This window comes from Molossus molossus, unplaced genomic scaffold (genome assembly GCF_014108415.1).
Source record: "Molossus molossus isolate mMolMol1 unplaced genomic scaffold, mMolMol1.p scaffold_m16_p_17, whole genome shotgun sequence".
In the NCBI taxonomy this organism is placed as follows: Eukaryota; Metazoa; Chordata; class Mammalia; order Chiroptera; family Molossidae; genus Molossus; species Molossus molossus.
This window is the reverse complement of record NW_023425352.1, coordinates 71,331,723-71,358,549: the sequence shown is the minus strand read 5'-3', so window position 1 is coordinate 71,358,549 and position 26,827 is coordinate 71,331,723. Positions and strand designations below refer to the sequence as shown.

At 50.5% G+C, this 26,827-nt stretch overlaps 1 protein-coding gene across 1 annotated transcript in view; it reads left to right on the top strand.

Annotated features, from left to right (window-relative positions):
* Positions 1 to 22,647: 22,647 nt before the first annotated feature.
* Positions 22,648 to 26,827, top strand: part of BMPR1A (bone morphogenetic protein receptor type 1A) — a 152,706-nt gene continuing 148,526 nt past the window's right edge. Inside the window, exon 1 of the mRNA XM_036265410.1 lies at positions 22,648 to 22,699. The gene's annotated coding sequence lies outside the window, so the exon portion shown is untranslated. The remainder of the gene's footprint in view (positions 22,700 to 26,827) is intronic.

Below are 26,827 nucleotides of genomic sequence, written 5' to 3'. Positions count from 1 at the left end.
GCGAGGTCTCTCCTCTGGGTGGTGTCGCGGCTTCTCCCTGGCCCGTGTCCACTGCCTCTGCCCCAGCTCACCCGCAGCAGCTGGAGGCTCCCCCACCGTCTGACCGCACCGCGGTCCTGCCTGGTGCTAAGTGGCTTCCTAGTGTCCTTCGCTAGAACCCAAATGAACGGGCAAACAAGACGCCCCTTTCTGGGCCCATGGACCTCCTCACGGACCCGCCTCCCGACACGAAGTCCCCTGGCCCCAGGAGCAGCGTCCCCTCCGCCGCCGTCCACCGCGCTCCCGCACTTCCACGTCCCTTCAGGACTGGCTGCGGCGTCCCCCTGGCCGCGGCCACAGGAGCAGCGAGGAAGGGCGCCCCGAGCCGTGGGCGGGAGCCCGAGGACCCCGGAGCCGTGGGCAGGAGCCCGAGGACCCCGGAGCCGTGGGCGCGAACCCGAGGACCCCGAGGACCCCGAGGACCCCGGAGCCGTGGGCGGGAGCCCGAGGACCCCGGAGCCGTGGGCGCGAACCCGAGGACCCCGAGGACCCCGGAGCCGTGGGCGCGAGCCCGAGGACCCCGGGGCCGTGGGCGCGAGCCCGAGGACCTCTCGGCGAGCCGTGGGCGGGAGCCCGAGGACCCCGGGGCCGTGGGCGGGAGCCCGAGGACCCCGGGGCCGTGGGCGCGAGCCCGAGGACCCCGGCGCCGTGGGCGCGAGCCCCAGGACCCCGAGGACCTCTCGGCGCCGAGTGCGCGCCGGCCGCCGGCCTCCGTGCGCTTTCTTTCCACCCCGAGTGAGGCGCTGGACCGGACAGGGCTAGAACGGAAACGCAGAAGAATGCCATTATTGTCGCTTAGCTGGGAACGGCATTTTTTCCTTTTTTCAGAAATTCTATTAAAAATATAAAACATTGTATTAAGCACATTTTTGTAGCTTGCCTTTGCATGTGCAAATTAGTTATTCCTTTATCCAACTCTAGTTCAAAGTATATTCGAGCCCATCCCGCGTGGCTCCGTGGTTGAGCGTCGACCCTGCACCAAGAGGTCGCTGGTTCGATCCCGATCAGGACACGTGCCCAGGTTGTGGGCCCGTCCCCAGTGGGGGTGTGCAGGAGGCGGCCAGTCCATGTTCTCTCTCATCCATGTTTCCATCTCTCTCTCCCTCCCTTCCTCTCTCTCTAAAACCAATGAAGAAAAAAAAATTTTTTTCAAGGTATATTTGATACATAAAAGTAGGTTTAAAGAGACTGTTTCAAAATAGTTTTTAGATTCAGGGGCAAGTCCATTAGTGGAGGTTTTGTCTGCTTCTGAGGAAGCTGTGGGAATGCAGTGGGTCCTGGAGAGACCGGCCAGGCGGGGCGGGCGCTGCTGGCACTGAGGGTGGTCCCTCCTGCAGGTCGTCACGGCCACACCGACCCTTGCGGCTCCCGCCCTCACGTGCGGCCTTGTGACCCGCAGGAGGGGAGGCTCGGAGACAAGCGGGCAGCAACTGGAGACGGACCTGACCCAGCCCGGGGCCAGAGTGTGCGGGGCCCCTTTAAGGAAAAGAACATAACGTTTCAAACAAAATCAATGACAAAACTGAGTATGTAGAATGAGAGGAAAGAGTCCCAACAACCTCCTGGAACTGTGGGTCTCTAGGTCTCTTTCTTCCGAAATTTCTTTAGGAAATTTTCAGAAAGGCTTACATGAGAACACGCCTCGATTCAATCCAACTTCCCCTCTCAACCTAGAACATTCCAGCAACTCAGCATTCACAGGAGCCCTGTGCATAAAAGTGAGGAACCCCGGCCAGTAGAGGGAAGGACACAGCAGGGCTGGGGTCCTGGTCGGTGGCTCATGCTGTGTGAGAAACTGGCCACGCTTGTCCGGGGCTGTCTCCAGGACCAGGGTGAAGACCTGCCTTGGAGCTGTGGAGTACCACAGGTTACGGAGGGAGGCTTGAAATGGTCCCTGCAACCCACACCTCCTAACAGGTGGTTGTCTTCCCCCACCTTCTGGCTGAAGTGTCCCTCTCTTATGAGCCTGGGTTCAATGTGATCAGCCAAGACAGGAAGGAAGCTGGTGGGTGGTGTGGTCGTTTCAGGGGGAAGGTTAGGAGGAAGAACCAGAACCAGGGTGTCGCAGGAAAAGCTCCTGACCGTGGCTCGGACCTCAGCCCTGGGCACCAGGTGCCTTCTGAGCTGCTTGGAATGATGAGGATGCCCAGAATCGTCCCCCAGCCTATGGTTAACAACCAGGACGGGACGTGAGAGGAAAGTAAGGAGCTTTCTTCATGCACCTTCTCTGTGCCAGGCACAGTGCTTGGCAGTTTGTGATTCCCTCTCGTTAAATCTGCCCCCTCCACCAGGTTGGAAAACCAAGGTGAGACAGCTTGAAACCATTCTCAGAAAGCACAGTTAGGCCCTGGCTGGTTTGGCTCAGCGGTTACAGCGTCGGTCCGTGGACCGAAGTCATGGGTTCGATTCCCGGTCAAGGGCATGCACCTGGGTTGCAGGTTCCATCCCTGGCCCGGGTAAGGGTTGTGCGGGACACAACCAATTGATGTGTGTCTCTCAGGTCAGTGTTTCTCTCTAAAGCACAGTTAGGACTGTATTCTCTGCACCAGGCACTCCATGTGAATTTTCATCAGTGCAACAGTTTCAAGTTCCTGTCCTTGGTGGACACTATACTCTCCCCAAGGTCCTGGGAGAAGACAGAGCTGAGTTCAGTTCACAGACATTCTGGAGCCTCCACTCCAAGCGGGCCTCACGGGCGCAGCCAAGTGCTGTGAATTCAGGGGTGCAGGAGGAACGACCTCTGCCCTCCTGCCGGAGCGCACAGCCTGGTGGGAAGACAGAGAAGCCACCACTTCCGTTCACGCTCACCTGCCACCCCGAGTTCCTCCAGCTCTTCGCCAAGCAGACCTCAAGCAGAGGGCCACAAACACGGGACCTCTGCGCACCCTCTGCCACATGTGGGGTTTCCTTCATAATCTAATATTTTGGCTAAGAAAAAGTATGCCCTTTAAGTTATCTGTTACTAGATAGAACTCACTCCGCACCATATCAGGCACTCCGTGCCCGGTAGTACAGGACGCGGGAAAGTGGTCGGAAAGAAGGAAGCCGGGCAGCGGGACATCTCAGGAGGGACCCGGATTCCGCCGGGGGGTGGGGGGGCAGGGAGGCGGTCGGAGGAAGGAACTGCCCGAGCCGAGGCTGGGACAAGGACTGGCGACCAGCCCACGCGGCAGTAGAGCTCACTCATAATTCCCGGCCATGTGTGAAGGAAGGCTTGTTAAGAGTTTTACCCTTTGTCCCCAAACCCCTGTCTGCAGCCACCTCAACTCTGCGGGAACACTGGGCTCAGTCTGGCTCCTCCTCTCGGCAGCCTGTGAACGGCTCCAGCTGTAGCACAGGTATTATAACCAACTACTGTAGACAATAAACTGTAACACAGGTATTGTAACCAAGTACTGTAGACAATAAACTGTAGCACAGGTATTGTAACCAAGTACTGTAGACAATAAACTGTAGCACAGGTATTGTAACCAAGTACTGTAGACAATAAACTGTAGCACAGGTATTGTAACCAAGTACTGTAGACAATAAACTGTAGCACAGGTATTGTAACCAACTACTGTAGACAATAAACTGTAGCACAGGTATTGTAACCAACTACTGTAGACAATAAACTGTAACACAGGTATTGTAACCAACTACTGTAGACAATAAACTGTAGCACAGGTATTGTAACCAAGTACTGTAGACAATAAACTGTAGCACAGGTATTGTAACCAACTACTGTAGACAATAAACTGTAGCACAGGTATTGTAACCAAGTACTGTAGACAATAAACTGTAGCACAGGTATTGTAACCAAGTACTGTAGACAATAAACTGTAGCACAGGTATTGTAACCAAGTACTGTAGACAATAAACTGTAGCACAGGTATTGTAACCAACTACTGTAGACAATAAACTGTAGCACAGGTATTGTAACCAAGTACTGTAGACAATAAACTGTAGCACAGGTATTGTAACCAAGTACTGTAGACAATAAACTGTAGCACAGGTATTGTAACCAAGTACTGTAGACAATAAACTGTAGCACAGGTATTGTAACCAACTACTGTAGACAATAAACTGTAGCACAGGTATTGTAACCAAGTACTGTAGACAATAAACTGTAGCACAGGTATTGTAACCAAGTACTGTATACAATAAACTGTAACACAGATATTGTAACCAACTACTGTATACAACAAACCGATCCAAGATTCAGCCCTAACAACAGTGATACACAAAGGAGTAATCTGGTGTTTGGAAATGCTTTTATCAAGTCTAAATTACTTTTCATCATAAATAAAAAATGATCAAATGTAACAAAAATAAAGAAATATAAACACCTTCCATGCTGAGCACAGAAGGAGATAGTCATGAAGGTGTATTGCGTGCTCAGGGACAGGAGTGTGGCTGGGGCATTTCGGGAGAGAAATGGCGGAAGATGGTGACAAACATGTATCTGGGACCCGCTCCCGACCACGCCAGATGCCGGCCAGGACTGGAGCAGCCAGAGTGCTCAGCCACCCTTGGGCTGCAGAACGCACGGACTCTGCAGGATGGCCGCGCGTCTCCTCCCAGAGCTGGACGTACCCTCGCCATGTGACCCAGCAGCCACCTTCCTTGCTACTTAGCCTGGTGGACTGAGAGCTGGTGTCCGCACAGAACCCCGCATGGAGACGTGATAGCCGCTTTATTTATGAGTCCCAGCGCTCGGAAGCAGCTGAGATTCTTCCAGCAGGTGAATGGTAAAGGTCCGTCCAGACAATAGACTATGAGTCAGCACTAAAGAGGAACGAGCCATTAAACCCTGAAGAGACATGAAGAAACTTTAAAGACATATTACAAAGGGAAAGAAACCAATGTGAAGAAGCGACCTAGCTGTGATTATAACTAGATGTGAAAAGATCAGCGGTTGCCAGGGGCTGGAGGGAGGGAGACATGACTATGCAGCATGGGGGCGGTTTTCAGGGAAGTGAGATTACTCCGCACGATAGACGTATACACTCGTCAAATCACACGCTCCCGAGCTCTGCACAACACCAGGAGGAACCCTGATGAAACCATGGACTGGGCTGATAATGGTGTGTCAGACGCACGCTGCTGGTGACCCATGTTCTGCTCAGGTGCAGGACTCTGATCTGGGGAGAGGTCCTGGGGGACTCTATGTGTTCTGCTCCATTTTGCTGCGAATCCAAAACTGCATTAAAAAAAGGCTATTTAGCCCTGGCCGGTTGGCTCAGCAGTTAGAGCATCGGCCTGCTTTCCAGAGAGACCCGGGTTCGGTTCCCGCTAAGGGCACGTACCTTTGTTGCAGTTTGTCCCCGGCCCCAGTTGGGGTCATACGGGTGGCAGCCACTTGATGTGTCCCTTTCACGTCGATGTTTCTCTCTCTTCCTCTCTCTCCCTCCTACTCTATCTGAACAAAAAATGGAAAAATGTCCTTGGGTGAGGATAAAAAATAAATAAATAAATAAATAAATAAAATGTAAAAAAAAAAAAAAAAGTCTATTTAAAAAAATGAATCTGGCCACAATGCAAAATATAAGCCAGAACAGGAACTAGAGTAAAAGAAATCAGTTCAGAGAATACGGTAACACTGTAGGCAAGAGACGGCGGTAGGCAGCAGGACCTTGGCGGTGGCCCCAAGCATTGTCCAGCAGCAACCACGCTCTGCAGGTCTGCATGACCTCAGCTGCTGGGGCAGCCGTTCCAAAGCCTTCTGCACAAGAGAGATGTTTCCTCCAAATGAACAACAACAAAACGAAAGTATAGCACCTTGGAATGACTTTCCAAGTTTACATGAAAAATATACGCAGGAAAATTAAATAATACATAACAAATTACTTCCATGTTCTAAGTAGGAGCACTCTTATTCCTAAGAATTTTTAAAATTTATTTTTATTGGGACACTATAAAAATTATAAAGCCCCGGCCAGGTGGCTCAGTTGTTTGGAGCATCATCCCATGCACCAAAAGGTTGTAGGTTCGATTCCCAGTCAGGGCACATACCTAGGTTTTCGGTTTGATTCCTGGTCAGATGTTTCTCTCTCTCAAAATAAAAAAATAAATAAATATGGTAATAATAAAAGTATAGCTGTTTATGCTTAGTTTTCTTATACATTATTTGGGATACGTATGATTAAGTACTACATCCTTATTGAAGTAATGATTTAACATTTTATTTTATTTATTTTTTCTTTTTTCTTTATTTATTTTAGAGAGAGGAAAGGAGAGGGAGAGAGAGATAGAAACATCGATGAGAGAGAACATCAACTGGCCGCCTCCTATATGCCCCCCACTGGGGATCAGGCCCACAACCTGGGCATGTGCCCTGACTAGGAGTTGAACCGACGACCTCTTGGTGCAGGGTCGATGCTCAACCAGTAAGCCACCCTGGCTGGGCATAATTTAACATTTTAATAAATATAAATTGGTATTAGTTTGAGTAAAATCGTAATTTCCCATCAGTCTTGACAAATGCCTCCATCCCAGAAGGCTCCAAGCACTGCGAAGTCAATATTGAACACCTGTTAAAAATCAGTGTAAATGACTCAGTGTGGAGAGAATTTTTTTCTTTTACGATGACAACAAAAGAAAGCTATTTTTCTGAAAGTGGAAAATTTAGCTTCATCTTTTCCTCAGGCTGAGAGGAAAATTCTTCTCTGCAGATATCAGCTCAGACTCAGGGGCTAAGGAAGAAAACAAAGTTCATGCTTTAAAAAAAAAATTGTTTTAGAGCACAAAGACAATTATACTACTAAAAAGTAAAGGTTAGTTTAAAAGTAACATCAGCCCGGCCAGTGTGACTCAGTGGCTTGAGCATCGACCCTGCACCAAGAGGTCACTGGTTCGATTCCCGGTCAGGGCACATGCCCAGGTTATGGGCCCATCCCCAGTGGGGGGCGTGCAGGAGGTGGCCAATCTCTCTCATCGATGTTTCGATCTCTCTCTCCCTCTCACTTCCTCTCTCTCTCTTAAATCAATAAAGAAAAAGAAATTAATTCTTTCAAGAAATACTTATTAAGTCATATTTTGTGCAAAGAAATGTACACTGAACAATTAAAATGAATTAAGTAATGATTTCTTTTGTTCAAATAGTTACTAAGTGACTCCTATGCTCTAGACACAGTTCTAACCGGGAGGGTGGGGTTGGGGGGACCAATCAGTGAACAAAGTGTATTAGCATCCTGGAGCTCATGGTGCCTGTATCTAGCAGGATTTAACTCTCTGAGCAAGGACAGTGCTCACAAATGTCTTTAACAAATCGAATAACATAGTTGAGCATGTTTCATTCCTACTATGAACATTGTATTCAAACACCTTTAATTTTACCTTCAGTGTCTATTTATGTTATGTCCACGCTCTGAGTTCGAGGTCCTCGTGACTGAATGATGGAAGGCTAGAGCAGAGAAGTCGGAATAAGGATAACACTGTTAAACAACATTTCCATTTACAGTTACCCAGTGTTCTCTAGGGGTAATTACAGCCAGGTTAGTGATGTGGCTGAAAACTCTGCCATGAGAAAGAGAAAGATCTCAAAAGCTACTTAAATAGCTCAGAACTGCTAACTTGTAACACTCCCTACTTTAAGGATAATAAACACTATGATACCTATAACATAGTACTCTAATTTTAGGACATCTAAAATAAACAATAACAGCATTTGAAAGCTTACTATGGACCAATCCCTGAGTGAGGACTTTAATACATTGTAACATAATCTGCAGAACATGATGTGAAGTAGGCACTACTCACTCCTTTTATAGATTAAGAGGCAGTTACACAACTTGCCCACATAACCGTAACTTAGTAGCAGAACCCAGATTTAAACCTAAAAAGTGTGACTCCAGCAAGAGGGCTCTTACACCCATCGCGAAACTTCTTTACAATGAGCTAGAGAAGGAAAGACAGTCTCGATGCTTCATTGCTGCTGTCTAAGTGAAAATATTTAAGTCATGTTTTAACCCTCATTCTAACTACAGCCTAGCAGACAACTTCTACTGTCGCCTCCTACAGTGAAGCCCCACATCCTCTGTACTATACTTCCTCTCCCCAGCAATAACCCTGTATTCGACATTAGAATTCCTTGAAAATCTGAACATACCACTAACTTACCCATCGCAGTATATTCTGTTTATGTGTAAAGATAGTCACTTCAATTTCTCCCAGTTCCAACCACCCTGCCTTCCAAGCTGGAGCCACTACAAACATAGCAAATGTGCCCCCTACTGGATCAGTTCCCAGGTCCGTGGTGACGGCGAGCCTCCCAGGCCATCGTGCAGGGGACCCTGAGACCACTCTCACTAATCACAGCTCTGGAGCAGTGGACATTATACACGGCAGCTGAAAAGGACCAGTGTGGACACATGCCCAGGCACACACATCTGCGCAAACGCGCCCATCCGTGCTGTTTATTTACTTATTTACTTATGTTTTATCCTCTCCCGAGGACATTTTTGCATTTATCTTCAGACAGAGTGGGAGGGAGAGAGAGAGAAACATAGATGTGAGAGAGACACATCAACTGGTCGCCACCCCCACGACCCAACCAGGGCTGGGGACGAACTGCAACCGAGGTACTGCCCTTAGCGGGAACCGAACCCGGGTCTCTCTGGACCGCAGGCCGACGCCCTAACCGCTGAGCCACACCAGCCAGGGCGCCATTCATGCTGTTTGAATAGATGCCTGTCACTGTGCGCATTTGACCTCAAAGGTAAAAACCGTGGCATGGAATCACAAGCTGTAGGACAACATGGGCTGTGTGACAAGAAAGTCAAAGGCAACGGGCATTTTCCGTTAGGGACAGTCACTGAGACAGAAGGGACAGAGAGGCCTGCCGGGCCCTGCCACTGAAGATGGGGCCCACCTGGAAGACCCTGCCACCTGAGCTGCCCAGCAGTGGCCATTGTGGTTTGAGTCTCAGCCCCCCCCCCCCCCCCCGCCCCATGCAGCACTTCTCCGACTCGGCAGGTTGTCCCACACCCTGTGTGCTTCCAGCAGAGCGGACCAGGTCAGCCCAGACCACGTGATGACCTCCTGGTTGGTGGCTTTGCCTCTGGCTTAGGTCATTCCTTGGGGCAAGTAGGTGGCTTCCTCCACAGGCCGCCTCTCTCTTCACCAAAGATGTGCTGACGAAGGGACCCAGGAGGAGGAAGCGGCGCCTGGCTCTGAGGGAGATGAGGTGGAGCCACGAAGCAGCCTGAGGACCAGGGGACAGAGACTGACCCCTGTGGTGATCAGGATCAGGAGCGAGTAAGGCGGCGCCTGCTGCTCACCGACAGCCACGCAGCGGACACGGAGAATGCAAACTTCTGGAAGGAAGCCGCTCACGAACAAGCTGCTGACGCTGCAGTCAGCCCCGTCAGGGACTCCTGGAGCTGGCCGTGCCCCTCAACCCCCGAGTCCTCTTCCCTGGGCGGTGACACCCACCACCGCGCCCCGGGCTGCAGCACAGACGCATCGACTTTGCCGACCACACCTCCTCACCGCAGGAAACGAACGGGCTGGGGACCGAAGTTCTGAGACCCGAGGCCCAGGTGAGCTGCGGGAGGTGTTTGCTCAGACGTCGGCAGCCGCTTTGGCCACAGTGGAGCCCCAACCCACGGCCACCACCAGGAACTTCACGGACGCGAAATGCAGACGTCGGTGAGCATCAGCCTGAAGCGGCAGTATCGCAAAATGTGCATCGACAGAAACTGCCAGAGCAGTAGGCATCGAGACGAGACAAGCGAATGTGAAGAGAGGACGGAAGAACTGGCGGACCTGCTGCCGCGGGGTGGCCGGGGGTCAGAGTCCCCGAACAGGATATGCGGAACTACTCCCGTTCTGCACACTGAGGAAGGGGAGTTCACACCAAAGTCAAAGAACTGCAGGTTACAATGAAATATATCAATAAAAATGATTTTCTGACCCCGGACAGTGGCTCAGTGGAAGTGTCATCCTGTACACCACAAGGTTGTGGGTTTGATTCCCAGTCAGGGCACATACCTAGGTTTCAGGTTCGATCCCCCGTCAGGGCACGTGTGGGAGGCAACTGATCTATGTTTCTCTCTCTCTCTCTCCATTCTTCTCTTTCTCTTTAAAATAAACAAAATCATATCTTTGAGTGAGAATTTTTTTTTAAAAATTATCTTCTGCAAAAAATGCTAGCCCTGTTTTAGAGAGAGAACAAGACCGGACGCACGAGGAAAAGAAGTAAACAACGGAAGAATGTGAGGTGAAGTCTGACGCCAGGGAGCAGAGTGGCTGACAGGAAAGGACAGTCCTTCCCCAAGGACACCGGGAGAAGAGCCCGAGGGCACAAGCACTGTCTGGTACTGAACACGAGATAATGGACGAAGGGGCGTAGACCAGGAACACGGTCTCACTGATGACACCCCAAAACTTGAACAATGAGTTCAAGGCTTAGAAAAAGAAAATGCATGAAGAAGTCCAGAAAAGGAAGAACTTCAATATTGCTTTTAAACCTGCACAAGGAGTGTGAAGGAATTCAAAGTAGTGAGGAGACAAGGGGACCCTTAACCAAAGTAGTTAGGAGACAAGGGGACCCTTAACCAAAGTAGTGAGGAGACAAGGGGACCCTTAACCAAAGTAGTGAGGAGACAAGGGGACCCTTAACCAAAGCAAGCAGTGCTGAACATACTCTTCCGGTGGGACGTTCGCGGCGGGGGGCAGGGGCACATTTCCGACGCAGGCAGTAAGCAACCTGAGGGCCAGGCTGGGTTTGCACCTGTGGAGACTCAGGCGGGAAAATGCACGGAACACGAGTCGAGAGGTTCAGGGGAGAGGAGGAACCCGAGCAGGACAGGAGATCAACAGGCGCTGCTCTTGGCCGAGGAGAGGGAGGGACTGGAACCTGTCGCTGGATGGGGAAGGTTCTCGCTGCGGGCGACACGGAAGAGAGAGAACCAGGTGCGGGAGTGGAGTCCATCGAGGTCCCAGTGCAGGCCCATCAAGGCCGGAGAAGGCCGCGCGGCTCCAACAGCAGGGAAACCGAGTCATGGTGGCGCCGACACTGAAACCAGCGCCAACTGTGCCTGAAAGGAGGTCCACGTGCGCATGACGCAGAGCCGGGCTCAAGCTCGCGTTAGAACCAGCAGACGCCTCTGCCAGGAGGATGGGCCGGAAGACAGGGCGGCTGAGCGCAGGACAGTCACCGCGCGGGCGCGGGAGCAAGCGCCGCGTCCGTCTCCTGCGGCGGCAGAGGCAGGGGCCTGGCGGCGGGACAAGTCATGTGGTCACCGAGGAGAGGGTGCAAGGGCGCACGGCTCTCTGTCTCGGGCACAGGAAACCCGAGCGCCGGGCGCCAGCCGGCCTGAGGTTGGCACGGCCGAGAGCCGAGGAGAAGGCAGACGGTCTGCAGGGAGGACTGGTGGTAGCGGGATGTCTGCAGCCAGCAGGTGTTGACGTGGAGCTGAAGGAGGAACACACGGAAGAACTTAAAAAACAAAATGAGCCTGGCTGGTGTGGCTCAGTGGCTGAGCATCGACCCTGCACCAACAGGTGGCTGGTTCGATTCCCAGTCAGGGCACATGCCCAGGTTGTGGGCCCGATCCCCAGGAGGGGCATGCAGGAGGCGGCCAGTCATACTCTCTCATCGATGTTTCCATCTCTCTCTCCCTTTCTCTTCCTCTCTCTCTAAAATCAGCAAATAAAAAAGAATTTAAAAACAAACAAACAAAAAACCCAAAATGAGGTCCAACAGGAAGTACTGGATGATGAACAAAAGAAATGGATAAATCTGCTAAGTAGCGCAGAAGGAAAAGTCAACAGAATCCAAATGAGAAATCTCTTAAGGGCATATGTTCGAACACCAAAGCATGAATGTCACGAAGTGTCACAATGAATGGGAAACACTTTCGGTGTCAACAGTGAAGAAATGAAACCGTCGTTCAGTGAAGATCAAGGTGGTGGAAGCAGACGGACACTGGGTGACTTGCATTAAAAGTGTTCCTAACATACCTCTGAAAACAGAGGCGCGGTCTGTGGATAAGACTTCTTTTTCCGAACTTTATGTTCAGATCTACAAGCAAATCTCATTCAGCTTTTCCACCAGCAAAACACTCTGCTTGTGATAAGAAGCCTCTAGATTCACTGGGAAAGACAAAATGAGCTAAAAATGTGCCACCAAGTCTTTTTTTTTTTTTTTTATCTTCACCTGAGGACATTTTTCCTTTTTTGTTCAGATAGAGTGGGAGGGAGAGAGGAAGAGAGAGAGAGAGACAGACAGACAGACAGACAGACATCGATGTGAGAGGGACACATCGAGTGGCTGCCTCCTGCACAACCCCAACTGGGGCCAGGGACAAACTGCAACCGAGGTACGTGCCCTTAGCGGGAACCGAACCCGGGTCTCTCTGGACCTCAGGTGATGCTCTAACCGCTGAGCCAAACCGGCCAGGGCCCAGGTCTTAAAATTACCCCAGGATCCACCCCCAGAAAAACGTGAAAAACCCCGTTCCACAGCTGTGTCTCTGGATTAACCCACTCGGACCTGCACCTAGTGAGTCTGGGCATCTTCTTTCCAATCCTATTGCTAACGATTTGCCCACATGTACACCTTTGCTCCTTCCCCTGACCAGAGTGCTCAGATTTCGCTGAAAGACCTTCAAATGCAAAATAGACGATTCTTTTTTAAAAAAATTATTATTATTTTATCCTCACCTGAGGACATTTTTGCATTTATCTTCAGATAGAGTGAGAGGAAGAGAGAGAGAGAGAAACATCCAAGTGAGAGAGACACATCGAGTGGTCACCACACACACGACCCCAACTGGGGCCTGGCACAAACTGTAACCAAGGTACGTGCCCTTAGTGGGAACCGAACCCAGGACTCTCTGGTCTGTGAGCCGATGCTTTAACCGCTGAGCCAAACCAGCCAAGGCAAATAGATGATTCTTATGACAGAGATAAGACAGCACTTTATTTTTTATTAAAAAATTTTTTTTTCCTTTATTGATTTTAGAGGGAGAGGAAGAGAAGAGGGAGACAGAGATAGAAACATCGATTAGAGAGAACATCGACTGGCCGCCTCCTGCATGCCCCCCCACTGGGGATTGGGCCCACAACCAGGAATCGAACTGGCAACCTCTTGGTGCAGTTTGACACTCAGCCACTGAGCCACACCGGCTGGGCAAGACAGCACTTTAAAGCAATGAACTTTTGGGAAAAGTGACATATTTGTTTGCAGCTTTACTTTATTGAATAAAAAGATTAATACTTAAAAAATAAAGTTTTACGGTTTGTTTTCTTTCCCTTTCAACATAATCACTAATGGATCAATCATTCTGGAAAGAGAGGTAACTGAAATTAATCTCATTGACTCTATGCAAACTGTTTTCCATATATTTTCAGTTAATTTTCATATTTGTCTCATTGGGTTGATATTATTTATCCCCATTTTAGAGACGAAGGAACTCGAGTCAGAGATGTTGACAGGCTCTGGCCAAGGTGAAGCATTAGGAGGTTCAGGCAGAATTCTGACTCCAAAGTTCTTCCCACATTGTGGTGCTCAGCCTGTTTCAGAAGCGTCTCCACCAGGCGGGTGCGAGAGTCAAGAAAACAGTGGGTTGGCTTCAGGTTTCAGGAATGAGAGGAAAGAAAAACAGGAGCTTTCCATGAGCTCTCTGGCCATCTCCTTCGGCCTGGAAAGTTCTGGAATGGGACCTCGGGCCACTCCTGCGGCTGGCGTGCAGCGCCCTGCCTCAGCCGCCCCATCTGCCGAATCTGGCCCTGGGGAGTGAGGGCTCGTGGGGCGTCCTCTGGGAGTGTCCACGGAGCCTGCTTTATACAGTTCGTAACTCGCTTTCAACAGCTCGTCTCCTCATTAAACCTGTGTGGTCATGCCTGAGCTTTCAGAAAACGGGGCTTCTCTGTACGATTCTCTTCTCGGGGTACAGCTAGAACCCTCTTCGGCTCCGCGAACCTCGCAAACCTGCCGGGCCTTGGTTCTCAGACTCCCGACCGCAGCCTGGACACGTGTGGACCCTGGTACAATGTCCATGCGCCTGGTGAGTCATCTCTCCCAGAAGGACGTTCTGTGCTGCTGTTTAACAGGCCCTGGGCACCCGGATGCATGCTCTCCGCTGCTTTGCAGGCTGGGACAGAAGGGGCGACAGACATCTCAGCTGCACGGTGTTGGCTGAGAGTAATTTGTACAGAAACACTTGCTCAAATGACTACTTTCCCCTTAGAGACAGGGGCTGGATAAAAGCACCTTTGTTTGAAATCGGTGATAAAAAAAAAAAAAAAAAAAAAAGAATGGGTTTAAGGCTCTTAAATGTAATTTTTATTAATTAAGAAAGGAATATGTGCTTATTGAATAAAATCCGAAAAACACATATAAATGGAAGAAGAAAAAAAGTAATTGTGGTTCCTGGAGATAATCACTCTTAGAATTTTGGCCAATTTTCTACCACTTAGAGTTTTATTGTGTGTGGTAAGAACACATACATGACTGTAACTTGATACTTGTTGAACGGCAACCCCCCGTTCTGATACGCGACACGCTCAGAGAAACTGCTCCAGTAACACACTGTAGATATGATCCCTGAGAGCCCAGTCTTCTGCCATATGTTTATTAAAAAAAAAAAAAATTGTTTTCTTTATTGTTTAGAGAGAGAGAGGAAGGGAGGGGGGGAGAGAGAGAGAAACATCGATGAGAGAGAACATTGATTGGCTGCCTCCTGCTTGCCCACCTGGGGATCGGGCCCACATCCTGGGCATGTGCCCTGACTGGGAATCGAACCGGTGACCTCTTGGTGCAGGGTCGACGCTCAACCACTGAGCCACATCAACCGGGCCCGCCATTTGTTTTGAATGGTGAGAACGGAAATACCAATTCAGGAGATGCGCTCAAATTTAGGAGATCTGAGTTGAGCAGGTCACAATCTACACCAACAGTGTCCAGTAGAAATGTTGGTGAAAATGGACATGTTCTATATGTTCACTCCTCCCATATGGTTGCCACTGACCTCGTGTGGCTATTGTGCACTTAATGCACTTAGACTGAGAAACTGACTTTTATTTAATGTTACTCAGTTGTAACTAGTTTAAAATGTACATAGCCACACATAGCAACTGGCTAATGTGTTGGGTGATGAAGGTCTCTACAGAGGATTTATAAGAGCCACCTGATGGTCTCAAGGTGTATGGTGGGTAGGGATGGAAAGTGGCCACTGGAAATGCCACATCTGTCATTTCAAATTATGACAGAACTCAGAATATTCCCCAGCGATGAGAAAGGCCACTCCACAGAAAAGCATAGAGATGAGCTCACAATTAGCCTTTGGAAAGGAAGCCGGTCATTAGCTCCTCTGACATCCTAGCAATTAACCAGTCTTGGGAGAAGAGCAGGTATCTCCAGAGAGGTCCAACTGAAGAGGAGATAAGAGACTATGAAAATGAAAAGCCTCGGTCTTTCATCACAGGATAATCCAATGCATGTGAATTAATGGCGAAAGGCGCAATAATAGCCTTGGTGAGGAAATAGAGCCGTGTAGCAGGATATCCTTTTTCCGCACTAAAGCACCCAATTCTTTCAATTTTATATGCAGCGGAAGCAATCAATTGTACCAGAAAGGACCCACAGCCGGCTTTTCCTGATGGCCCGTAAGCAATGAGCGCTATTGTCCGGCTTCCGGGACAGGCGCAGAGTCCCTCCACGGCTCGGTGGAGATTTTCTGATTGTTGGTCTCGCTCTTCCACAGACAGAAGCGCGTGGGACATCCCAGACTCCATTCTCCTTGTCACCACACGTTTTCGGTAGAAGCAGCCGTCAGAGTTCATTTTTATTTGTAGTGTGATCCAAGCACGGGACTAGGGGCTAGGATTTCTTCTGAACTTTACGGGACTGAATCATAACTTCGTCACTTTTGTTTGTTTTACGTGTTTATATGCAGTAAAACTGCCCAGTCTCTGCTTCTGTGGTTAACATTCGCAGTGCGGCTACTCAAGGATTGCAACTCACAAGCAAGATTATATGTTGAAAACCTAGAAACTCAACATGTCAAGCTATTGCCTGTATGACACTGTTCTGCCTTTTAGGTGCATTAAAACACACCACAGTTCACCATTTCCCAGATGCACGTTTTTGGACATTCCGTCATCCCTGAAATTAGGGTGCCTTACAGCTGCCCACGTGCCCCGGTGCCGCTGGCTGTGTTTCCCTTTTCTAGTTGTACATAGAAGAACGACGTTTCTTACCATCGGTCATCTCTTAGTTTCGATGAAATACGGTTACATGTATTTAAAAGTTGGTCAGGACAATGTAGTCATCGCAGGTATACCAATAACGTTTGTTACTAAGCATGTCCACACATGGGATTCTAATTGACTTAATTCTGACAAATATGCATCTTGCTACTTTTATTTCCCCCCAATGCCCCGAGAAGTATATGTCATGCAACACAATGTAATGTAATCTATAATGTTACACACATATAACATGTATAACGTTCAGCAATAAGAGCGGGTGCTTTCAGCAAGCCGGGGCCGCGCTCCCTGCCTGCACCTGGAGTGGCGCTTCTGCGGGGTCCAGTAGGGCCAGGAGCGGGTTTGCACAGCTCAGTTCGGGGGAGCCCCTTTCGCACACGGCTGGGCGTGAGTGGCGTCCCCTGGAGTCGGCCAAGGGAGCCCTCCGGGTGCTCAGTGTAGTGACTGCAGCCACTGTGGTGACAGCCAGGGGAGGGGAGAAAAGAGGACAGGAGAGCACCCCCGTAACCTTGAGGGAGCGAGCAGCACAACGGATGTGTGGCCTGTGACCACCCTCCACCTCACTTGGACTTGGGGAACAAGTGGTTGGGCAGGGGCGAGGACTTCTATCATTACAATGGCAGGCTCCCTCTGGGGCTACTATTTGGAGAGCTGGCGTATTCTGACATCCCTTAAACTGTCCTTTCTCAGGCTAGGAGGCTGGGAAAACCCTATTCACAGGTAAGTGAATAAAGCTATGAACTGTTATTTGGGATAATGACTAAAGAGCAGGTGAACTATGCAGAAAAGGCCAATGGTACAAACTGAGGAGAGAGAAGCCCGAGTTTAGATGGCGCAGTCCTGGAAGACTTTCTGCAAGAGGCGGTCCTGGGGCCCTGCAGGAGAAGGGCATGAAAAGGGGAACGCGTGTGCTCCCTGCTGCAGTCTGACAAAGTGCGGCCATACACCGGCAGTGCCCAGATTTTGATAAGAGCAATGTCTCATTAAGAGAAATACGGGAAAATCAAGCAAGATCACTTGAGAGGAAATGACCGATGAGGAGGATAGCTAATGAGGCAGGCACGCAGGGAGGAAGGCAAGTTTTGTTTTGTTTTTAATCCTCACCCGAGGATATTTTTCCATTTTTTGTACAGATAGAGTGGGAGGGAGAGAGAGCGAGAGAAACATCGACGTGAAGGGACACATCGAGTGGCTGCCACCCGCACGACCAACCAGGGCCGGGGACAAACTGCAACCGAAGTACGTGCCCTTAGCGGGAACCGAACCCGGGTCTCTCCGGACCGCAGGCCGACGCTCTAACCACTGAGCCAAAATGGCCAGGGCAGGAAGGCAAGTTTTAAGGTGGGCAGCAAACTGAATGTTAACCAATCTGCAACGCTGACACAGGTTTGGTTAACTGGTTAAATGCACGATGTTCCCCGTGAAGGCACTGCGGGTGTGGTTCCCAGGCACGTGGGACCCCAGAGCTCCATCATTGTTTGTTGAAGACAAGTTGTTAGAATTTAAAGTCAATGATGGTTCAGTGTTATCATGTACAGCATTTGTTAGACTCTCATCCGGTCAATGTGTTTTATCATTAATCCTCAAAAACACGAAGGGAAAAAAAAAGTAAACCAAGCAAAACAACCCTGCCTTGGTTGGTAAAAGAAAAAAAAAATGAGTGAAAAAAATGATTATCACCAGAGAACACAGTGAAGCATCAGTATCTCAAGGGCGATACCTCCTTTGCCATAAAGGGCTTCCTGAGGAAGTTGTATGTCTTATTTTTACTAGAGTTCAAGCTTCCAAAGGACAAGAACCCTCTGTATCACCTTGCATATTCAACCCTTCGCTCAGTGAGTATACACTGGCTATCTGCTGGGGTGCTGGGCAGCACCCCAGATCCTGGGAGTGCAATTCAGTGAGAACAAGGCAGTTCCTGTCCCCTGGAACTTTGTGTCCAGCACAGCGACAGGCACCTCCAGCGAGTGCTCGTTTCAGGTAAACGAGCACGCCTGGTCACACTGGTGGCACCGCGCCACACCTGGGAATGCGTCTGATCGCGGGGTCGCCACGCCACACCTGGGAACGTGTCTGATCGCGGGGTCGGCACGCCACACTGGAAACGCATCTGATCGCGGGGTCGCCACGCCACACCTGGGAACGCGTCTGATCGTGGGGTTGGCACAGCGAGCTGTTCAGGACTCGGCGCTCCGGAGTCAGGACTGCACCTTTCCAGGTCTCACATCTTTATCACGACGCCTCGTCTTCCTGCACTAGGTCATCACACGCAGGTCTAGAGGCTGGAATTCCTGGACAACGAGGCCCAAAGGAATTCATGAGTTGAGTCAATGTTCTGAGGTAGAAAGCAGAATCACATATGAGTTATATACATGTAATGTATATGAATAAAAATACTCACACACACACACCTATTATACTTTCACTTTTTATTTGGTTAAAAAATAACCGAAGTGTAATAGGCCATAAAGCCTCTGCTCTGAGACGAAAGGCCGGGGTGAGGGTGGTGCCCTGTTCAGGATGGAGCTGAGGGGGAGCGGGGGGGGGGGGCCTCGCTCCAGCTGTCGGTGGGGGGAACCCCAGCCCTCCAGGCAGCACCTGACAGCACCAGCGCAGGGAGCAAACCACAGGTGGTCGTCCCAGAGGGCAGCACGCATCAGGTGACGGGCAGGACGCCCTTAGCCCAGAGGATATGGATGCAGAGAAGACAGAGCAGAGCTGCAGACGAGTAGGGTGGCCACCTGTTAGTCCACAGCAGTCTGTGTTAGCAGGACAGGACAGACTCCAGAGGGCAGAGAAAACCAAGTCCCACGCAGGTGGACAGGCCAGGACTTAAAGCATAGGTAAAGGCTGCAAGGCAGATCCTAGAAAGGGTGAGGGCTCCCCCAGTCAGGAGCAGAGGCAGCAGGCGCCTGGGCCCTGGGCCTGGAGCTGAGAACTCTTGCTGCCACAGGGCTAGGAGAGGATTGGGTTTCGTGGTAAAGGGTTTACTGAGAGTAAGTAGAGGACTATAGAGACCGTGGACACGGGAGGATCAAGTGGTGGCTACTTTGCAGCAAGAGCCTCAGTAAACTGTCTTTCTTTTAAATCCTCACCCGAGGATATTTTTCCACTTATCTTCAGATAGAGTGGGAGGGAGCGAAGCAGAGGAAGAGGGAGAACCATCGACGTGAGAGGGACACATTGATTGGTTGCCTCCCGCACGACCCCGACCAGGGCCCAGTATGAGCTGCCAGAGAGGTATGTGCCCTTGACCGGAATTGAACCCGCAACTCATTGGTTTGCGGGCTGACGCCCTGACCCTGGAGCCAAACTGGCCAGGCCTCAGTAAACTGTCTTTTTAATCAAAGTAAAAAGTGCTTTGAAGCAAAGAGAAATGAAAATGTAAATGGGAAAAGAAGTTATTTAGAAGTGAAAATAAAAGGAAAGTAAAATACACCATTATAAAGAAAAGAACAAATTTAGATGTTTAAACTTTTCTTTATTTTCTGCACTGAATTCTATTTATATATAATCTTTTTCTGGAACACAACTTCTGTTTTGGCTTGGTCCTTCTAAGCCACAATGGTATTGTTAACCAATACGATGATGTGCTTGTGTCCATGCTGAAAATGTACCCATTTCCTCTGCTCGTCATGTACTTTTGTCCTAGGTGTGAAACCAATCTCAAGCGTCACCCGGGCAAGGGCATCCCTTCACTGGGCTCTAACTTATCTCCATTCCCACAAAGACTTAGTGCTGCCTTTGCCTCATAAAGTCTTTACAACAGGAAAATGACTTTGGATGGATGAACTGGGTTTAATCTATTGCACTACTGCTTTTCCTGAGAGCAGAAGTCTCCGTTTCACTGAAGAATGTAGAATCCATAGCTCTCCTGACCCAGCCTCACCCTTTCCAACATAGATCATACCACCCTCTAAAACTGGGCCTTGATGACAAGGTGCAGAAATGCTTAGAGGAAATTCTGTCCTTATCTCTCACTTATTTAACAAGTATGGAGCACTTGCTGTATGCCAGGACCTAGGCTTTGAGGAAACAGTTGAAAACAAGACTGGTAAGGTCTTTGCTCTCATGGAGTTTATATTTTAGTGGAAATTAGAATGGAGAGATTCAGAATAGAGAAACTCAGATCAGACAATAAACAGATAATTAAATGAATAAGGTAATTTCATAGAGTAAAAAGTGGTATAAAGAAAACAAAGTAGGCTGTGTTGGGGTGCTAATTTAAGACAGGTGATCAGTGAAGGTGTCCTTGAAGATCTCAGAACTGTGTGAGAAGGGTAACTTTCCATTGCAAACTAATGCTATAGGACTTGGGCATGCTCTTGGGACCGATACCTCAACCTGACTGAGCAGAGAAAGAAGGCACATTTCAGCCCACTCTGTTAATCTACTTAAACACACACACAAAACAACCCTATCCCATGAGATAACATTACACTTGGACCGTGGGGTGTTTGTTGTCTTTGAGTTTGGGGCCAGATCATCTGTGCCCAGAGGTCTTCTTGGTCTTCCTGGCTGCTCTGCTCATTTAGCAGGCAGGCAAACCGGAGAGACAGGCTGGCATGCACACACATGCCCGTAGCCAGAGAGAGCACCAAGCCCTGCTCAGGTGGGATGCCCACTGTGGTAATGCTAAGGGTTTAAGCTCGGGCACTTGGGTAGGCCTCATTTAAGGAGAGCAAAGGGATGTCGAGTAAAATTCCCAAAGACTTGAAAAGAGCTCCTTGAGTAGCGAAGATATCCCTTATAATTTGACGCCTCAATTCTGTTCCCATTTCCCGTGGCACCCAACCGCCCAGGCAATCCCGACCGGAACATTCAGAAACCCGATGTACTAAAGTTCCGACCTGAGATTCTTGTCTATTTGATAGACTGATTCATATTGTGGAAAACGGAATTAGGCTTTAGAGGGTATATTGACACACTTGACGTGGTTTAATCTCTCAGGGCGCATTACTCGTCATCGATCAATGAGTTCTTCGGTCAATCAGGCTGAATCTCCTGGAGCAAAAGGTCCAGCCTTTTCCTAAAATTAAAGTGGTGTGACATGTAGACAACGAAAAAGTGACGAGTGTTAGCTGCTGTAAGGAAATTCACTGCATCCTAGTTCTTCCTACAAAGCACGATGCTGGAAACCGAGACTCTCAAGCTCCGGGGGGGAATAGATAGTAAATAGAATTGAAACAAATTTGTAATCACTGAGGTATTAAGGGCTAAAAGGAGAAAAGAGGAGCAGAATAAAAGATGGACAAAAAAGTCTGTAAACAAGCACGTAACTCAGATATTTAAACTAGACTACAATGGCCTATTCTGGAATCTAAGTATCTTTTTCGGAAGAATGTGTATAAAAACAAAGATTAGTGCTGGGCACACTTCATTCCCTCTTTCTTTTTACCCTCCCTTTAAACAGCGATTTTACAAAGGGACCTTATTTTAAAAAGTATCTTCTGTAAAGAGACTTAATTGAACGATACATGTGTTGAACTGACCAGAGATTAAGATCACATCTGGCGTTAAAGAGGCCTCCACTGTGTCTCCACGCACAGGGCACTGGGCACTTGGAACATCACTTCCCGCAGAGAATGCAGGGACTCGGGGAGCAGGGGCAGCGACCACGGTCTGCACCTTCCGAGCGGGGTACGGAGACCCCGAGGCCCCCGGCGCGGGGGGCCGCGCTGTGGCCGGAGCGCAGACCCGCGGTCCCCGCCGCTGCTCCTCGCCGGTGGAGTCGGCGCGCGGGCCGGGCCCCTCGCTCCCTGCGCCTGGCGGCCGGCGGGGAGCCCAGGGCCGCGGCCGCGCGTGCCACCCTGGTCCCGGCCACGGCGCGGCGTGTGCACCGGAGCGGGCGGCTCCGGCCCCGCGACCGGCCGGCGCTCACGTGGAGCCTCAGCCCGGAGCTGTCCGCGCGGACCCGCCGGAAACGGCCGTCCGGGGGCCCGGGCCCCGCCACGGCGGCGGGGGCTGCAGGGCGGCGGGGCCCGGGGCCTCGTGGAGCAGGTCCCCCTCCCGACGCCCCGACAGCCGCCGGCGCCCCCGTGCCGGCCGAGAGCGCGCCTCCCCGGCACCGGGGCGCCAGGCCCCGCGGGTCCTTCGGGCGCTTCCGCCGCGCGCTCGGCTCCTTTCGCGTCCGGGGCGTGGCGGGGGGGCGGGGGCGCTGCCAGTGCGCGCGCGCAGCGCCGAGTCTCGCGGAGGCGCCCCTCCCCCCGCCCGCGCCGTCCCCTCCCCCTGCGAGTGGCGGCGGCGGCCGCCGAGATTGGAATCCGCCTGCTGGCGCTCGCGGGCGCAGGGAGGGAGGAGGGGCAGCGAGGCCGCGGAGTCCGCGCGTCGGTCCGCGCGAGACGACGACCGCACGGCCGCCGAGGGCCCCGGGCCGGGCCGCCGCACGCCGAGGCCAGGCCGAGCCGGCCGCCGCGCCCACCCGCCCCGCGCCGCGGCTGGAGATGCGTTCCCCGGGGTCTGGGTGAGTTGGCTCCTGGGTGTGCGCGCGGGAGGGGCCGGCGGCGCCGCGGGGTCCCACGTCCCGGCCGCCTCAGCCGCGGCCCACTGGGCCTCGCGCTCCCGCACCCGCCCGGGCCCGGCCCCCGGGCGCCCACGTCGGGCCTGGCGGCCGCCCCGCCGCCCGGCGCCTCTTTTGTTCCCACCCCGCGCTCGGGCCGAGGTCGGGGAGGCGGCGCGGACGGGGGCCGCCCCACGACGCCGCTCGGGTCCTTACATGGGAAGGCGCCCGCCCGCCGCCGGCGGCCGGAGCTGCGGGGCCGCGCGCTGCGGGGAGAGGGGCGCCGTCCGCCCGGCCTCGGCGCCGGCGTTGGGCCTCCCCGGCTCGTCCGCGCCAAGGGCCCGCCGCCGGTCACCTGTTGTCCGCGCTGCCCCGCGGCCGCGTCGGGGGCGGCCCCGCACGCCCGCGTCTGCGAACGGGCGGCGATCGCGGGCCCGCTGCTCCCCGGACCGAGGGGCAGGGCGGGCGCGGGGAGGGCAGCGGCCCGCAGAGCGAGGAAGGGCCGCGGGTCGGGTGGACGCGCCGCCGCTTTTCTCCTCCGCGCGGCGAGCCGGCGTCGTGGGCGCTCAGGCGGCCTCGGCGCGCTCACCGGCCCGTGTCCGTGAGCCCGCGGCGACCCTGGTCACGGCCGCCCCGTGTTCCAGGCACGAACCCGAGACGGACAGAGATGGGTTCACTTGTCCCCGCGAGCTGGGTTTGAACCCAGGGCCTCCACTGTTCGAGCGGGACGTAGGGGAGTTCGAGGCACCGACGAGCCCCTTTCCGCAAACCCCTTTACGCTGAGCCGCACTTCTCCGTCGAGAAGACTCGAAGTGATCGCCCTTTGGGGCTCGAGTTGGGAGCAGCTCTTTTCTTGTGTTTGCTTGTTCGATTCCGAGTTCGAGTAGAATGTAACTTAATGCTTATCGCTGTGCTCAGTGGTTGGAATAAAAAGTTGGTGGACCTGATTTCCATTTTTAAACGGAAAGCTAAAATACCTGCGGTGCGGAGCTGGAAATAGGTTGAGCTTCCAAAAGGCTGATGGAAATTTGGAAGACTCCTGTCATAGAACAATATTCTGCGCCTGGTTTTCACACACACACACACACACACCACCCCCTTCTCCAGAGAGCTCGTTTCAAACTGGTCCTTTTTCCTTCACTCATCCAAACCCTTTACTGAAAAGTTTGAGGCGGCCATGGGAAGCTCCTTCCAGAACTGGGTTCCTTCTCTCAGCTGCGTCGTTCCTTCCATCTTAGTGGAAAAATATATTTTCTAAGTTCTTTTTATTAGCACCTTGTTTCATTTGTCTCTTCTTTCCCACTTCATGGAGTATGAGCTGTCCTCTCTTTTGTCGTGGGGGTTTTAAAAGTAAGATTGTGCTTATGATTCCCATAATTTACCATTAAGAATACAAATCAGCAATTACAAAAGAGTCACAGGATGTAAAGTACAGTCAATAACTATGTTGTCAGGTGGATCCTAGAATTATCTGGGGATCACCTTGTAAGTTATATAAATGTCCAACCAGGATGCTACACCTGAAACGGATGTAATACTGAATGTCAGTTGTAATCGAAAATTTTTTTAAAAGACCCCTCAATTTACAAAAACCTTCCCTTGAGTCCAGTACTTGTTACTGCGTTTCCTTTTCACATTGTATGAACGTTAAAAAATTTGTCCTTATAGGAGTAATACCTGTTCATTAAAGAATAATTGTAAAATAGAGCAAAATTGAAGTAAAATTAAAATTCAGTTATTCATAATCCCATCCCTGGAGATTGTTGAGAGGAGTCTACTTTTCCTGCCTTTACTTCCTGGCCGTCTATTCACCTCCTAACCCCTTGTTATCGGGACTTCACCAGCAGCTTTCTGTTGCCTTTCGAAATGCCTTTGGTAGCCTTTCATTCATCTATCCATTTCATTGAACAAATACTGTGTTCTGACACACCGTGCAAAGTAATAGGCTGGAGCTTAGGCTAGTGAGGGAGGCATATATGGAAGAATGATTCTGTAATTAAATATGTGAGAGTAATTAAAGTGTAGGCTATTCTAAGAGCTTAAAATGGGAACCTGACCGGGGCTGGCAGTGCTGGAGAATCTGAGAAGGCCTCCTGAAAAATGTGTCTCTGGAACCCTGGACAGTTCTGAAGGGTGAGCAGGAGTTAGCCGGATGAAAGGACTTCTCCGCTGGCCCTGGCTTGGTTTCTCCTCGCCCCTTTAATGCTTTCTGTTCTTCCTTCTTCCTGATTCCTCTGCATTCGCCAAGTTTCCCCTTCAGATCACTTTCCTGTGTCTCTGGCCCTTCGATAGTATTGTCTGGGCCCTTCTGTCTGAATAATTCTCAAATCTGTCCTTTATTTCTCTTCTGCACCTGCTTTATGTGTATCTGTGTCTGGTTCTTCTGATTCAAACTGAACTCCTCTTCCTTACCAGGCTTGTTTCCCTGGTGCCCCTTACTTCTGGCGATGCCTTACCCTGCCCATTCCATCACGTCTGTGGCCAACATCTGTGGGTTCTGCTCTCATGGTGTTGTCACTCTTGTCCTGCGAACACAGTGCTTAGTGCATGTTGGTCTCAAGGTCGGATGGACTCAGGCAGCGAGCTGGGCGGTTTCCTGTTCTCTTCTCCGGGCAGACTGGGGCTGTCTGTTCCTTGGGCGTTCGGCAGAGCTCACCTGTAAGACATTCCGGTTTTCTTGTGTTTCTTTTTTCTTCTTTTCTGAAGAGGACTTTGAGTCCCATTTTAATTTGTTTAGTAGCTGTTCATTTTAGGGTTTCTTTTTCTTGTGTGAATGTGGGTGTTTAATCCAACCCATCTATTTATTGAGTTTTTAAATCTCGCGTTGTTTGGTTTTCACGTTCTTTTTTCTTCACATTTTAAAATTTGACATATGTATATATATTTGCATATAATATTATATATTGTGTATATATTTGTATATTTGATAGTTTCCCTTTTCTAGCTGCATCTGTCTCTGTGCCCTTTTCCAGCTGGACTGATAGGCCCTTGTCTTCACCTTCCACCTTTATCCAGTTGCATTGATAGTATTGCGACTTTGTCTTAGGGGCTGCTGCCCGAATGAGTCTGGAGGCCCAGCTCTTGTCATTTCTCTGCTCGGAGGTTCCCAGCGGCTTCTGTTGAAGGAGGTCCTTTCGAGGGCACTGGCCTCGGCTTTGCCTTGATCTCACTCCACTGTTTCTGCTCCCTGCACATGGCCTCCCTCCCCACCCCCGCTCCTGCCGCCGTTCCCTCGACTGGGACGGCACACAGGGCCAATTGTCGTGTGTCCAAGTCCTGCCCATTCTTCAAGTTCCATTTCAAATTCCATCTCTTTCCGTGGTAAAAGTGTGTTAAATCCTTATCTATCAAAATAAGTCAATAGTTGACCTCTGAGTTATGTGATTCTTGAAGTTTAGTGATCTTATTTATAGATAAATGATCTCTAGAGGCATTAAAACAAAATTCGTTCAAATGGCTATTGCTAGTTAGTGGCAATTCAGTGGACTTCAACAATGTAATCAAGTCAGAAAAATCTGCAAATCGAAGACTATGTACAATACAGTGACAGAGGAAAGCAGCCAAATTAATATTTATAAGTAAACAACGAAAATTCCATCTCTTCTGAAGTCTTCTCCATTTTCTTCTTCTGAATGGAATCCCTTCTGAAGGAACAGGTATTTTTAAGGCGTGAAGTTTTTTACCTACTATTTTCGTATTGCGCATACTCATTTGTTCTTTTAAAAAATCAACTTTATTGAAGTCTGATTTATATTCAACCATGTACACATGTTAAATGTGCAGTTCTGTGAGTACTTTAGTCTTTTATCGCAATTTAATACAAATATTAGTTCTGCTGCTCGACGACAGACTAGTAACGGACTTTGTTGCATACTGAAACGAGGGAGTGGAGAAAGTCCGTTCAGCCCAGCAATGGACATTCATTACAGTAGTACTGACCTGGCTTTTGGGTCCTGGGAGCAGGGAACCCTAGAGAGAGGACAGTGGGTTTCCTCTCTGGCTGTTTGGACTAGAAAGTCTTTCCTTCTCTTCTTCCCCCTTCCACCTTTAATTAGTGTTTATGCCTTCTTAATGCCTCAAGGCTCATGCTGA